Genomic DNA, 10293 nt, shown 5'->3' with positions numbered 1-10293 from the left:
CTTACCAACCTAACATTTCCCTGTATGGCCCCGGAAGATGACTGGTTAGCCATAGACGGGTAAGATTCCTCAAGGGAGGAACAACCTAAGACAGGCACAGTCACAGGGGGGTCATCAGGTGAGAAATTGGGGATCAACAGAGGTGAGGCTTAGAACCTCACCCTCCCTGTTCTGAGAGAAATCTTCTGCATATGTGGATGTTTTATTGCCCTTGTCTAGCTTGGATTAACACATAGTCTACAGGCACACACCTGATCATCTACATTTGCTCTCTTACAACACTAAACTATGTTTTCTACCTTTATGTTGTATCTACCTACCACTTCAGCATTTTATTAAAAATAATAAAGAGAGAAATGTGGTATCCACATATAAATCAAGTATAAAAATCAAATGTGTATTCATATTTGAACTGACTGTTTATAGTTCATAATGCATGAGCAAAACCAAAAGTTTCTGTGATGACTGCCCTTGTACTGTTCACCATGTAACTTATTCACTATGTAAGAATTTGTTCTCCATGTAAGAACTTGTTCGTTATGCTTCAGAAGATTGGAGACTGACGAAAATTAGGCTTGGGGTGGATTAATGATTGTGCATTGAGCATTGACTCCCCTATACAGAATTTTATTGTTGTTAACAACCATTTGATCAATAAATATGAGAGATGCCCTAACAACAACAACCAAAAAAAAAGTACACACTTCCAATTGTAAAATAAATAAGTAACCGGGATGTAATGTGTAGCATAAGGAATATAGTCAAAATATTGTAACAACTTGGTATGGTGATAGCTGGTACCTAGAATTATCATGTATATAAATGTTGAATCACTGTGTTGTACACCTGAAACTAATGTAATGTAATACTGTGTGTCAACTACCCTTCAATAAAAAATAATTATCTAAAAAAAAAAAAAAAAAAAAAAGAAAGAGAAATCAGGAAAACAATTCCATTCACAATTGTATCAAAAAGAATAAAATACCTAGGAATAAACCTAACCAAGAAAGTGAAAGACCTATACCCTGAAAACTATAAGACACTCTTAAGAGAAATTAAAGAGGACACTAACAAATGGAAACACATCCCATGCTCATGGCTAGGTAAAATTAATGTTGTCAAAATGGCCATCGTGCCCAAAACAATATACAGATTTGATGCAATCCCTATCAAATTACCAACAGCATTCTTCAATGAACTGGAACAAATAGTTCAAAAATTCATATGGAAACACCAAAGACCCCGAATAGCCAAAGCAATCCTGAGAAGGAAGAATAAAGTGGGGGGATCCCACTCCCTAACTTCAAGCTCTACTACAAAGCCACAGTAATCAAGACAATTTGCTACTGGCACAAGAACAGAGCCACAGACCAGTGGAACAGAATAGAGACTCCAGACATTAACCCAAACATATATGATAAATTAATATATGATAAAGGAGCCATGGACATACAATGGGGAAATGACAGTCTCTTCAACAGATGGTGCTGGCAAAACTGGACAGCTACATGTAAAAGAATGAAACTGGATCACTGTCTAACCCCATACACAAAAGTAAATTTGAAATGGGTCAAAGACTTGAATGTAAGTTGTGAAACCATAAAACTCTTAGAAAGAAACATAGGCAAAAATCTGTTAGACATAAACATGAGTGACCTCTTCTTAAACATATCTCCCCAGGCAAGGGAAAGAAAAGCAAAAATGAACAAGTAGGACTATATCATGCTGAAAAGCTTCTGTAAAGCAAAGGACATGATCAATAGAACAAAAAGGTATCCTACAGTATGGGAGAATATATTCATAAATGACAGATGTGATAAAGGGTTGACATCCAAAATATATAAAGAGCTCACACACCTCAACAAACAAAAAGCAAATAATCCAATTAAAAAATGGGCAGAGGAACTAAATAGACAGTTCTCTAAAGAAGAAATTAATTCAGATGGCCAACAGACACATAAAAAGATGTTCCACATCTCTTGTCATCAGAGAAATGCAAATTAAAACCACAATGAGATATCACCTCACACCAGTAAGGATGGACAACATCCAAAAGACAGATAACAACACATGTTGGTGAGGATATGAAGAAAAGGGAACCCTCCTACACTGCTGGTGGAAATGCAAATTAGTTCAACCATTGTGGAAAGCAGTATGGAGGTTCCTCAAAAAGGTCAAAATAGAAATACCATTTGACCCGGGAATTCCACTTCTAGGAATTTACCCTAGGAATGCAGCAGCCCAGTTTGAAAAAGACAGATGCACCCCTAAGTTTATCACAGCACTATTTACAATAGCCAAGAAATGGAAGCAACCTAAATGTCCATCAGTAGATGAATGGATAAAGAAGATGTGGTACATTTACACAATGGAGTATTATTCAGCCATTAAGAAGAAAACAGATCCTACCAATTGCAACAACATGGATGGAGCTAGAGGGTATTATGCTCAGTGAAATAAGCCAGGCGGAGAAAGACAAGTACCAAATTATTTCACTCATATGTGGAATATAAGAACAAAGGAAAAACAGAAGGAACAAAACAGCAGCAGAATCACAGAACCCAAGAATGGACTAACGGTTACCAAAGGGAAAGGGACTGGGGAGGATGGGTGGGAAGGGAGGGATAAGGGTGGGGAAAAAGAAAGGGGGCATTACGATTAGCATGTATAGTGTTGGGGGGGTACGGGGAGGCTGTGCAACACAGAGAAGACAGGTGGTGATTATACAGCATCTTGCTACGCTGATGGACAGTGATTGTAGTGGGGTTTGTGGGGACTTGGTGACGGGCGGGAGCCTGGTAAACATAGTGTTCTTCATATAATTGTAGATTAATGATAGCAAAAAAAAAAAAAAAAAGAATCTTACTTCTTAACTTCCTGAGTGTTAAAATGCAATCTTTAAGGTGGAATCCTTCATGCCTTTTACTATGCTGTTCATAGCTGGGTCTGCATGCTAAATTAGCTGCCCAAATTGCAAATCACCTCATCAGATCTGAAGGAAAAAGACAGCACATAGGCCTGGGCCTTTTAGCGTGCTAAAGTGAATCTTACACATGATTCCAAATGATTAGCCTAATAAAAACATGTGCTACTCTTCTTTATCTGGGGAATATTAAGTGATCTCAGTGAAGAATGACTCTAGAACTTAATGTTTAACATAGAGTTTTGGTAGGGGGTTTTCTTGCATGTGGTTACATTGCTCTGACTGCAAATACCCTGCCTTGCTTTTTCCAGAGGCCCTCACCCTACTCTGCCTAAGCCCATGGTCCCTGTCTCATTATGAAGGTTTCACATGAAAAATAATGTGGTTACTACAGTCACCCATATTATCAAGTCCCCCCCTCACCCCATTGCAGTCACTGTCCATCAGTGTAGTAAGATGCCACAGAGTCAGTATTTCTCTTCTCTGTGCTACACTGTCTTCCCCGTGACCCCGACACACACCTTGTATACTAATCATAATACCCCTCAATCCCCTTCTCCCTCTCTAAGTCTAGGGAGAGGAAATCCCGTGGCAAAATACCTCTAAAACCCGAAATCAAAGGGAGAAATAAAGTTTAAAATCCGTCTATTGCTTACACAACTGCAGTCTCACTCATCTCTTTCCTGCTCCAGCAGCAGCAAACAACGGCCCTCCCCTCACCTCTCAGGTACAGATAAGCCCTCCATTCCCCAGGTAATTATGCACTCATATGGAGATGAACTTCACCCCTGAGGAAAGATGCAAAGGTACTAAAGCCACACTTCTTTCCACCTCTGAAACCCTGTTGATCTGCAGATGTACCAAAGACAGGTGAAATATTCTGGAAATGTTGCAATTTTACCCAAACCCTCCCTCCCCACCCCTCCCCTTTAGTAAGCTCTAGTCTCTCCTTGGAGTCTGTGAGTCTGCTGCTGTTTTCTTCCTTCAATTTAACTTGCTTCGTTGTTATACTCCATAAATGAGGGAAATCATTTGGTACTTGTCTTTCTCCTCCTGGCTTATTTCACTGAGCATAATACCCTCTAGCTCCATCCATGTTGTTGCAAATGGGAAGATTTGTTTTCTTCTTATGTCTGAGTAATATTCCATTGTGTATATGTACCACCTCTTCTTTATCCACTCATCTACTGATGGACACTTAGGTTGTTTCCACTTCTTGGCTATTGTAGATAGTGCTGTGATAAAAATAGGGTTGCATATGTCTTTTTTAATCTGAGAACTTGTTGACTTTGGGTAAATTCCTAGGAGTGGAATACCTGGGTCAAATGGTATTTCTATTTGTAGTTTTTATGAGCATCCATATTGCTTTCCACAATGCTTGAACTAATTTGCATTCCCACCAGCAGTGTAGAAGGCTTCCCCTTTCTCTGCATCCTTGTCAGCATTTTTTGTTCCTAGTCTTTTCTATGTTGTTGATCCTAACTGGTGTGAGGTGATATCTCATTGTCATTTTAATTTCCATTTCCCTGATAATTAGCCATGTGGAGCATCTTTTCATGTGCCTGTTGGCCATTTGAATTTCTTCTTTGGAGAAGGGTCTGTTCATATCCTCCGCTCATTTTTTAATTGGGTTATTGGCTTTCTGCATTTTGAGGTGTGTGAGTTTTTAATATATTAAATGTTAACCCTTTGTTGGATATGTTGTTTACAAATGTGTTCTCCCATACTGTAGGATGCCTTTTTGCTTTACTACAGGTGTCCTTTTTCTGTACAGAAGCTTTTTAGCTTGATGTAGTCCCATTTGTTCATTTTTGCTTTTGTTTCTGTTGCCCCAAGAGATGAGTTTAGGAAAAAGTTGCTCATGTTTATTTTCAAGAGATTTTGGCCTATGTTTTCTTCTAAGAGTTTTATGATTTCATGACTTACATTCAGGTCTTTGATCCATTTTGAGTTTACTTTTGTGTATGGAGTTAGACAATAATCCAGTTACATTCTCTTACATGTCTCTGTTCAGCTTTGTCAACATGTTATTGTAGAGGCTGTCATTTCCCCATTGCATACCCACAGCTCCTTTACTGTATATTAGTTCACCATATATGCTTGGGTTTATATCTGGAGTCTCTATTCTGTTTCATTGATCTACGAGTCTCTTCTTGTTCCAGTACCAAATTGTCTTGATTACCATGGCTTTGTAGTAGACCTGGAAGTTGGGGAAAGTAATCCCCCCAACAATCTCAGGATTGCTTTGGCTATTTGGGATCTTTTGCAATTCCATATGAATTTTAGAACTATTTGCTCTAGTTCATTGAAGAATACTATTTGCTCTAGTTCATTGGTATTTTTATAGGGATTGCATTGAATCTACTGCATAGTAGATTGCTTTAGGTGCTTTAGACAATATTAATTCTTCCTACCCATGAGCATAGGATTTATTTCCATTTGTTGGTGTCTTCTTTGATTTCTCTCAAGAGTGTCTTGTAGTTTTAAGGGAATAGGTCTTTCACTTCCTTGGTTAGGTTTATTCCTAGGTATTTTATTCTTTTTGATACAATAGTGAATGGAGTTGTTTTCTTGATTTCTCTTTCTGCTAGTTCATCATTAGTATATAGGAATGCAACAGATTTCTGTGTAAAATTTTTGTATACTGCAACTTTGCTGAATTCAGTTATTAATTCTAGTAGTTTTGGGGTGGATTCTTTAGAGTTTTCTATGTACGATATCATGTCATCTACAAAAAATGACAGTTTAAATTCTTCCTTGCCAATCTGGATGCCTTTTATTTCTTTGTATTGTCTGATTACCATGGCTAGAACCTCCAGAACTATGTAGAATAAAAGTGGGAAGAGTGGGCATCCTTGTCTTGTTTCCCATCTTAAAGGAAAAGCTTTCAGCTTCTTGCTGTTAAGTATGATGTTGGCTTTGGGTTTGTCATATATGGCCTTTATTATGTTGAGGTACTTGCCCTCTAGACCCAATTTGTTGAGAGTTTTTCTCATGAATGGATGTTGAATTTTGTCGAATGTCTTTTCAGCATCTATGGAGATGATCATGTGGTTTTTGTCCTTCTTTTTGTTGATGTGGTGGATGATGATGATGGATTTTTGAATACTGTACCATCCTTGCATCCCTGAGATGAATCCTCCTTGATCATGGTGTATGATCCTTTTGATGTATTTTTGAATTCGGTTTGCTAATATTTTGTTGAGTATTTTTGCATCTATTTTCATCAGGGAGATTGATCTGTAATTTTCTTGTTTTGTGGAGACTGTTTTTGGTATTAGAGTGACATTGGCCTGATAGAATGAGTTTGGAAGTATTCCCTCATCTACTTTTTGAAAGCTTTAAGGAGTATGGGTATTAAGTCTTCACTAAATGTTTGATAAAATTCAGCAGTGAAGCCATCTGGTCCAGGTACTTTGTTCTTAGGTAGTTTTTCTTTTTTTCTTTTGGTATCATTAATATATGATCACATGAGCAATACAGTGGTTACTGCATTCCCCCCATTATCAAGTGCCCACCACATACCCCATTACAATCTCTGTCCATCAGCGTAATAAGATGCTATAGAGTCACTACTTGTCTTCTCTGTGCTATACAGCCTTCCCTGTGCCCCCCCAATGTTATGTGTGCTAATCCTAATGCCCCTTGTTCGCCTTATCCCTCCCTTCCTGCTTACCCTCCCTAGTTCCTTTCCCTTTGAAAACTGTTAGCCCATTCTTTGGTTCTGTGATTCTGCTGCTGTTTGAAGACAAGTTTCTTATGCTCCACAAATCAGTGAAATCGTTTGGTACATGTCTTTCTCTGCCTGGCTTATTTCACTGAGAAGACCCTTTAGCTCCATCCATGTTGTTGCAAATGGTAGGATTTGTTTTCTTCTTAAGGCTAAATTATAATCCATTGTGTATATGTACCACCTCTTCTTTATCCATTCATCTACTGATGGACACTTAGGTTGCTTCCATTTCTTGGCTATTGTAAATAGTGCTGCAATAAACATAGGTGTGCATCTGTCTTTTTCAAACTGGGCTCCTGCATTCTTAGGGTAAATTCCTAGGAGTGGAATTCCTGGGTCCAATGGTATTTCTATTTTTAGTTTTTGGAGGAACCTCCATACTGCTTTCCACAATGGTTAAACTAATTTACATTCCCACCAGCAGTGTAGGAGGGTTCCCCTTTCTCTGCATCCTCACCAGCACTTTTTGTTTCTATTCTTTTCTATGTTGTCGATCCTAACTGGTGTGAAGTGATATCTCATTGTCATTTTAATTGGTATTTCCCTGTTAATTAGAGATGTGGAGAATCTTTTCATGTGCTTGTTGGCCATTTGAATTTCTTCTTTGGAGAAGTGTCTGCTCATATACTCGCCCATTCTTTAATAGGGTTATTTGCTTTTTGAGTGTTGAGGGTGTGAGTTCTTTATATATTTTGGATATTAACCCCTTGTTGGATATGTCATTTATGAATATATTCTCCCATAGTGTAAGATGCCTTTTTGTTCTGCTGATGGTGTCCTTTGCTGTACAAAAGCTTTTTAGAATGCCTTAGTCCCATTTGTTCATTTTTTATTTTGTTTCCCTTGCCAGAGGAGATGCATTCAGGAAAAAGTTCCTCATGTTTATATTTAAGAGATCTTTGCCTATATTCTCTTTTAGCAGTTTTATGGTTTTGTCCTTAGTTTTTTGATTACCAATTCAATTTCTTTGCTGATATTTGGTCTCTTCAGATTTTCTGTTGCTTCCTGGGTCAGCCTTGGATGGTTGTATTTTTCTAGAAAGTTGTCCATTTCTTCTAGGTTATTCAGTTTGTTAGCATGTAATTGTTCATAGTATTCTCTCATAATTCTTTGTATTTCTTTCGGGTCCATCATGATATTTCCTTTCTCATTTCTGTTTCTGTTTATGTGTGTAGACTCTCTTTTTTTCTTGATAAGTCTGACTAGGTGTTTAACTATTTTGTTTATTTTCTCAAAGAACCAGCTCTTGCATTGATTCTTTCTATTGTTTTATTCTTCTTGATTTTATTTATTTGTGCTCTAATCTTTATTATGTCCCTCCTTCTACTGACTTTGGTACTCATTTGTTCTTCATTTTGTAGTTTCATTAATCATGAGTTTAGACTGTTCATATGGGATTGTTCTCCTTTTCTGAGGTAAGCTTCTATTGGAATATACTTCCCTTTCAGCATGGCCTTTGCTGTGTCCCACATATTTTGCAGTGTTGAGTTATTGTTGTCATTCATTTCCATGTATTGCTTGATCTCGGTTTTTATTTGGTCATTGATCCCTTGATTATTTGGGATATGTTGTTAAGCCTCCATGTGTTTGTGGGCTTTTTTATTTTCTTTGTATAATTTGTTTCTAGTTTCATTCTTTTGTGGTCTGAGAAGCTGATTGCTACAATTTCAATATTTTTGAATTTACTGTGGCTCTTTTTTGTGGTCTAGTATATCATCTATTCTTGAAAGTGTTCAATATGCATTTGAGAAGAATTTGTTTCCTGCTGCTTTTGGGTGGAGTGTTCTGTAGATGTCTGTTAGATCAATCTTTTCTAATCTGTTGTTCAGTGCCTCTGTCTCCTTACTTATTTTCTGTCTGGTTGAACTGTCTTTTGGAGTGAGTGGTGTGTTGAAGTCTCCTAAAATGAATGCATTGCATTCTATTTCCCCCTTTAATTCAGTTAGTATTTGTTTCATATATGTAGGTGTTCCTGTGTTGGGAGCATAGACTTTTTTAAAGCAGAGTAAAAGTTTTATTTAAAGTTACTTAGAAACTGCAGGTGACCTCAGAGAGAGAGGAACACCTTGAATTGTTGGGGAAAGTTAAAGTTTCACACTCAGAACCGGCAGGTGACCTCACAGAGAGGAGCGCCCTGGAAGTTTGGAGAGAAAGAGTTTAAGATTAAAAGGTTACACACTTAGAAAGTGTGGGCGACCTCAGAGAGAGCAGTGCTCTGAAATGTTTGGGGTTCCCCCTTTTAAGGATTTTTCAGGAATGTGACAAAGGGCTAGGGTGGGAGCTTGTTAAATGATCCCAAGTATCTTTCATAAGACATTCAGTTTCTTATCGGTCTGCTAGGTAGGTCTGCAAAATTAGCTTAACACATGAAATTTACTGCTCTGGGCCCCTCCCAGGATAGCAGCTTCCTGGTTTGGGAGCACATGAATCAAGACTGTCTGCCCTTTCTCCAAGGTGGGCAGAGTTATTTATTTGCTAAAGAGTATGTTAAGAATCTTTCTTCTTAAACTTCCTTTTTTTCCTCAAAATGCAATTTTGGCTTTAAGGTGGGATCACCTGTCTTTATTATGCTGTTTGTAGGTGGGCCTATTAGTAGGCTAGAGTAAATCTTACAATGATCTAATTGACATAGTGAAGACATGGGCTGTGCTCAGATACTTTTCCTTATCTGGGGAATATTCAAACATTCAAGGCCAAGTTGCTCTTGACCTTTGCACTTTAACTGATTAACTTTAACTCTGAGTCTTTTCTTGCTTTCTAGTTTTAACTGGTTAACTGAGTCCTTTCTAGGGGGCTTTACTGTTTGTTCTCTTTCCACCCATCTCATACCTATTTTTCTTCCTGACGTTCCCCCCTCAAGCAGCTGGGACCCAGATCACTGGGGTGAGGGGTGACTATCACTCTGGCTGCTTCCTGCTTGTGAGGGACGGTGTGGTTATCTAGGTCCTCCTGCTTGTTGACTGTCAGGATGTTGGAAATTAGGACACTAAGGGCACCCAGTTAGGGTTTCAGCTGCTTGCTGCTTGTTGAGGCAAGGAGGACTCAGACTGGCTATATGGGTGTCTTTCAAGTGGTCCTATGAAGATGGAGGTGTTGTCATTGGAGGGTACAGGTTGGAATCCTTGTCTTATGACCATTTGATGTTTGATTGCTTCTAGGCAAGAAGACACAAATTGGATTAGAAGGTAAAGTAAGCAGGGTCTAAATGTGGGAGCTCATACTATTACTCCAAGGAGTGAATGAAAGGTGCTGACCAGAGCCACACCCACCCTGTGAGGGATTTGAAGGTTTGGCTTAACCAGGAGATGAACTAATAAGGCGAGGGTTAGTAACAGTAATGATGGCTTGTTTAAGGCCATTTTCTTTTTAACGTTTAAAACTAACAAGGGTACACATATTGTTGGCTAAAGGAAAGGGGTTTTGCAATAGCACAGGAAATGAATAATAAGTCCCACTCTCACAAGGATGCCCAGAGTTAGGAAACTGGAGTTATGGAGCACTTATCTCAGGTGGTTGTCACTTGAAGAGACATTTTAGATTCCCTGTAGGCTCACAGGTGTAGCTGGATTCTTGGGTCTCATGATTTTGCACTGCTGCATTTTTCCACCACTTTACACAAGAATGATGCATCCAGCTG

This window comes from Manis pentadactyla (assembly GCF_030020395.1).
Source record: "Manis pentadactyla isolate mManPen7 chromosome 15 unlocalized genomic scaffold, mManPen7.hap1 SUPER_15_unloc_1, whole genome shotgun sequence".
In the NCBI taxonomy this organism is placed as follows: Eukaryota; Metazoa; Chordata; class Mammalia; order Pholidota; family Manidae; genus Manis; species Manis pentadactyla.
Note: the sequence above shows the minus strand (reverse complement) of the source record.